The sequence below is a fragment of the Lepisosteus oculatus genome, chromosome 14, assembly GCF_040954835.1.
Source record: "Lepisosteus oculatus isolate fLepOcu1 chromosome 14, fLepOcu1.hap2, whole genome shotgun sequence".
NCBI lineage: Eukaryota > Metazoa > Chordata > Actinopteri > Semionotiformes > Lepisosteidae > Lepisosteus > Lepisosteus oculatus.
In genome coordinates this window covers 19,068,247-19,073,246 of record NC_090709.1, presented here as the reverse complement: position 1 = coordinate 19,073,246, position 5,000 = coordinate 19,068,247, and the positions used below count along the sequence as shown (strand labels likewise).

General features: G+C 52.6%; 1 protein-coding gene, 7 non-coding genes and 1 pseudogene across 8 annotated transcripts in view; all 9 read right to left on the bottom strand.

Annotated features, from left to right (window-relative positions):
* The window catches only part of LOC138242514 (zinc finger protein 135-like), a 446,217-nt gene that overhangs the window by 100,878 nt on the left and 340,339 nt on the right, over nucleotides 1-5,000 (bottom strand). The window lies entirely within an intron of this gene.
* Nucleotides 143-261, bottom strand: LOC138218123 (5S ribosomal RNA). The gene has a single exon (XR_011181473.1). It is a non-coding gene; the product is annotated as a 5S ribosomal RNA (ribosomal RNA).
* On the bottom strand, nucleotides 799-917 carry LOC138244909 (5S ribosomal RNA). The gene has a single exon (XR_011193524.1). It is a non-coding gene; the product is annotated as a 5S ribosomal RNA (ribosomal RNA).
* On the bottom strand, nucleotides 1,455-1,573 carry LOC138244907 (5S ribosomal RNA). The gene has a single exon (XR_011193522.1). It is a non-coding gene; the product is annotated as a 5S ribosomal RNA (ribosomal RNA).
* On the bottom strand, nucleotides 2,111-2,229 carry LOC138244906 (5S ribosomal RNA). The gene has a single exon (XR_011193521.1). It is a non-coding gene; the product is annotated as a 5S ribosomal RNA (ribosomal RNA).
* Nucleotides 2,767-2,885, bottom strand: LOC138217448 (5S ribosomal RNA). The gene has a single exon (XR_011181160.1). It is a non-coding gene; the product is annotated as a 5S ribosomal RNA (ribosomal RNA).
* Nucleotides 3,423-3,541, bottom strand: LOC138216303 (5S ribosomal RNA). Its single transcript, XR_011180014.1, has one exon. It is a non-coding gene; the product is annotated as a 5S ribosomal RNA (ribosomal RNA).
* Nucleotides 4,079-4,197, bottom strand: LOC138217881 (5S ribosomal RNA; annotated as a pseudogene).
* On the bottom strand, nucleotides 4,735-4,853 carry LOC138244042 (5S ribosomal RNA). The gene has a single exon (XR_011192656.1). It is a non-coding gene; the product is annotated as a 5S ribosomal RNA (ribosomal RNA).

Below are 5,000 nucleotides of genomic sequence, written 5' to 3'. Positions count from 1 at the left end.
TCAGAATAAAAACCGCTCACGCTAATACACAAGCACCCGTGTCTCGCCAAAGCTGACAAATAAACAGACGGACAAGCCGCACTGCACGTGTGAACAGGGGAATGAGCCAGCGAGCGGGGATAGGGCGCCTCCTGCGCTTAAAGGCTTACAGCACCTGGTATTCCCAGGCGGTCTCCCATCCAAGTACTAACCAGGCCCATCCCTGTTTAGCTTCCGAGATCAGACGAGATCAGGCGTGCTCAAGGGGGTGTGGCCGTAAGCAAAAGCAAGGCTCGCTGGCACCCTTCTTATTGAGAGGACAGCTCCGTCACCTCTTTTACGACGCTGCTTTTTTTCCCTTGCGTTTTTCTCTTCTTCCCACGTTCTCTCTCTTCACTGCCTTCGTCCCCGCTCTATTTCACTTCAGCCTTTCACTCTTGCTTCCTTCCAATGAGGACGGAGCTGCGGGAGAAAGGGCGCTATAGAGGATCGCTGTGGAGAGCTGCTGCTGTGCTTTGACATCTGAGCTCTGTGGAAAACGATCTCAATACAATTCTGAAAAACGCGACTCTCCGAACGCCAGCCGAACAAGTCTCCACAGCCGAAGCGCTGTTTCTCTTTTCAGCTGGCGATAAACTTTTCCTCGATCCTTTGCGGACTTGTTAAACTGTTCATGATCAGAATAAAAAACACTCACGCTAATACACAAGCACCCGTGTCTCGCCAAAGCTGACAAATAAACAGACGGACAAGCCGCACTGCACGTGTGAACAGGGGAATGAGCGAGCGAGCGGGGATAGGGCGCCTCCCGCGCTTAAAAGCTTACAGCACCTGGTATTCCCAGGCGGTCTCCCATCCAAGTACTAACCAGGCCCATCCCTGTTTAGCTTCCGAGATCAAACGAGATCAGGCGTGCTCAAGGGGGTGTGGCCGTAAGCGCGAGCAAGGCTCGCTGGCACCCTTCTTATTGAGAGGACAGCTCCGTCACCTCTTTTACGACGCTGCTTTTTTTCCCTTGCGTTTTTCTCTTCTTCCCACGTTCTCTCTCTTCACTGCCTTCGTCCCCGCTCTATTTCACTTCAGCCTTTCACTCTTGCTTCCTTCCAATGAGGACGGAGCTGCGGGAGAAAGGGCGCTATAGAGGATCGCTGTGGAGAGCTGCTGCTGTGCTTTGACATCTGAGCTCTGTGGAAAACAATCTCAATACAATTCTGAAAAACGCGACTCTCCGAACGCCAGCCGAACAAGTCTCCACAGCCGAAGCGCTGTGTCTCTTTTCAGCTGGCGATAAACCTTTCCTCGATCCTTTGCGGACTTGTAAAACTGTTCCTGATCAGAATAAGAAACGCTCACGCTAATACACAAGCACCCGTGTCTCGCCAAAGCTGACAAATAAACAGACGGACAAGCCGCACTGCACGTGTGAACAGGGGAATGAGCGAGCGAGCGGGGATAGGGCGCCTCCTGCGCTTAAAAGCTTACAGCACCTGGTATTCCCAGGCGGTCTCCCATCCAAGTACTAACCAGGCCCATCCCTGTTTAGCTTCCGAGATCAAACGAGATCAGGCGTGCTCAAGGGGGTGTGGCCGTAAGCGCGAGCAAGGCTCGCTGGCACCCTTCTTATTGAGAGAACAGCTCCGTCACCTCTTTTACGACGCTGCTTTTTTTCCCTTGCGTTTTTCTCTTCTTCCCACGTTCTCTCTCTTCACTGCCTTCGTCCCCGCTCTATTTCACTTCAGCCTTTCACTCTTGCTTCCTTCCAATGAGGACGGAGCTGCGGGAGAAAGGGCGCTATAGAGGATCGCTGTGGAGAGCTGCTGCTGTGCTTTGACATCTGAGCTCTGTGGAAAACGATCTCAATACAATTCTGAAAAACGCGACTCTCCGAACGCCAGCCGAACAAGTCTCCACAGCCGAAGCGCTGTGTCTCTTTTCAGCTGGCGATAAACCTTTCCTCGATCCTTTGCGGACTTGTAAAACTGTTCCTGATCAGAATAAAAAACGCTCACGCTAATACACAAGCACCCGTGTCTCGCCAAAGCTGATAAATAAACAGACGGACAAGCCGCACTGCACGTGTGAACAGGGGAATGAGCGAGCGAGCGGGGATAGGGCGCCTCCTGCGCTTAAAAGCTTACAGCACCTGGTATTCCCAGGCGGTCTCCCATCCAAGTACTAACCAGGCCCATCCCTGTTTAGCTTCCGAGATCAAACGAGATCAGGCGTGCTCAAGGGGGTGTGGCCGTAAGCGCGAGCAAGGCTCGCTGGCACCCTTCTTATTGAGAGGACAGCTCCGTCACCTCTTTTACGACGCTGCTTTTTTTCCCTTGCGTTTTTCTCTTCTTCCCACGTTCTCTCTCTTCACTGCCTTCGTCCCCGCTCTATTTCACTTCAGCCTTTCACTCTTGCTTCCTTCCAATGAGGACGGAGCTGCGGGAGAAAGGGCGCTATAGAGGATCGCTGTGGAGAGCTGCTGCTGTGCTTTGACATCTGAGCTCTGTGGAAAACAATCTCAATACAATTCTGAAAAACGCGACTCTCCGAACGCCAGCCGAACAAGTCTCCACAGCCGAAGCGCTGTGTCTCTTTTCAGCTGGCGATAAACCTTTCCTCGATCCTTTGCGGACTTGTAAAACTGTTCCTGATCAGAATAAAAAATGCTCACGCTAATACACAAGCACCCGTGTCTCGCCAAAGCTGACAAATAAACAGACGGACAAGCCGCACTGCACGTGTGAACAGGGGAATGAGCGAGCGAGCGGGGATAGGGCGCCTCCTGCGCTTAAAAGCTTACAGCACCTGGTATTCCCAGGCGGTCTCCCATCCAAGTACTAACCAGGCCCATCCCTGTTTAGCTTCCGAGATCAGACGAGATCAGGCGTGCTCAATGGGGTGTGGCCATAAGCGAGAGCAAGGCTCGCTGGCACCCTTCTTATTGAGAGGACAGCTCCGTCACCTCTTTTACGACGCTGCTCTTTTTCCCTTGCGTTTTTCTCTTCTTCCCACGTTCTCTCTCTTCACTGCCTTCGTCCCCGCTCTATTTCACTTCAGCCTTTCACTCTTGCTTCCTTCCAATGAGGACGGAGCTGCGGGAGAAAGGGCGCTATAGAGGATCGCTGTGGAGAGCTGCTGCTGTGCTTTGACATCTGAGCTCTGTGGAAAACGATCTCAATACAATTCTGAAAAACGCAACTCTCCGAGCGCCAGCCGAACAAGTCTCCACAGCCGAAGCGCTGTGTCTCTTTTCAGCTGGCGATAAACTTTTCCTCCATCCTTTGCGGACTTGTTAAACTGTTCATGATCAGAATAAAAAACGCTCACGCTAATACACAAGCACCCGTGTCTCGCCAAAGCTGACAAATAAACAGACGGACAAGCCGCACTGCACGTGTGAACAGGGGAATGAGCGAGCGAGCGGGGATAGGGCGCCTCCCGCGCTTAAAAGCTTACAGCACCTGGTATTCCCAGGCGGTCTCCCATCCAAGTACTAACCAGGCCCATCCCTGTTTAGCGTCCGAGATCAGACGAGATCAGGCGTGCTCAAGGGGGTGTGGCCGTAAGCGAGAGAAAGGCTCGCTGGCACCCTTCTTATTGAGAGGACAGCTCCGTCACCTCTTTTACGACGCTGCTCTTTTTCCCTTGCGTTTTTCTCTTCTTCCCACGTTCTCTCTCTTCACTGCCTTCGTCCCCGCTCTATTTCACTTCAGCCTTTCACTCTTGCTTCCTTCCAATGAGGACGGAGCTGCGGGAGAAAGGGCGCTATAGAGGATCGCTGTGGAGAGCTGCTGCTGTGCTTTGACATCTGAGCTCTGTGGAAAACGATCTCAATACAATTCTGAAAAACGCGACTCTCCGAACGCCAGCCGAACATGTCTCCACAGCCGAAGCGCTGTGTCTCTTTTCAGCTGGCGATAAACCTTTCTTCGATCCTTTGCGGACTTGTTAAACTGTTCATGATCAGAATAAAAAACGCTCACGCTAATACACAAGCACCCGTGTCTCGCCAAAGCTGACAAATAAACAGACGGACAAGCCGCACTGCACGTGTGAACAGGGGAATGAGCGAGCGAGCGGGGATAGGGCGCCTCCCGCGCTTAAAAGCTTACAGCACCTGGTATTCCCAGGCGGTCTCCCATCCAAGTACTAACCAGGCCTATCCCTGTTTAGCGTCCGAGATCAGACGAGATCAGGCGTGCTCAAGGGGGTGTGGCCGTAAGCGAGAGCAAGGCTCGCTGGCACCCTTCTTATTGAGAGGACAGCTCCGTCACCTCTTTTACGACGCTGCTCTTTTTCCCTTGCGTTTTTCTCTTCTTCCCACGTTCTCTCTCTTCACTGCCTTCGTCCCCGCTCTATTTCACTTCAGCCTTTCACTCTTGCTTCCTTCCAATGAGGACGGAGCTGCGGGAGAAAGGGCGCTATAGAGGATCGCTGTGGAGAGCTGCTGCTGTGCTTTGACATCTGAGCTCTGTGGAAAACGATCTCAATACAATTCTGAAAAACGCGACTCTCCGAACGCCAGCCGAACAAGTCTCCACAGCCGAAGCGCTGTGTCTCTTTTCAGCTGGCGATAAACCTTTCCTCGATCCTTTGCGGACTTGTAAAACTGTTCCTGATCAGAATAAAAAACGCTCACGCTAATACACAAGCACCCGTGTCTCGCCAAAGCTGACAAATAAACAGACGGACAAGCCGCACTGCACGTGTGAACAGGGGAATGAGCGAGCGAGCGGAGATAGGGCGCCTCCTGCGCTTAAAAGCTTACAGCACCTGGTATTCCCAGGCGGTCTCCCATCCAAGTACTAACCAGGCCCATCCCTGTTTAGCTTCCGAGATCAGACGAGATCAGGCGTGCTCAAGGGGGTGTGGCCGTAAGCTAGACCAAAGTTCGCTGGCACCCTTCTTATTGAGAGGACAGCTCCGTCACCTCTTTTACGACGCTGCTTTTTTTCCCTTGCGTTTTTCTCTTCTTCCCACGTTCTCTCTCTTCACTGCCTTCGTCCCCGCTCTATTTCACTTCAGCC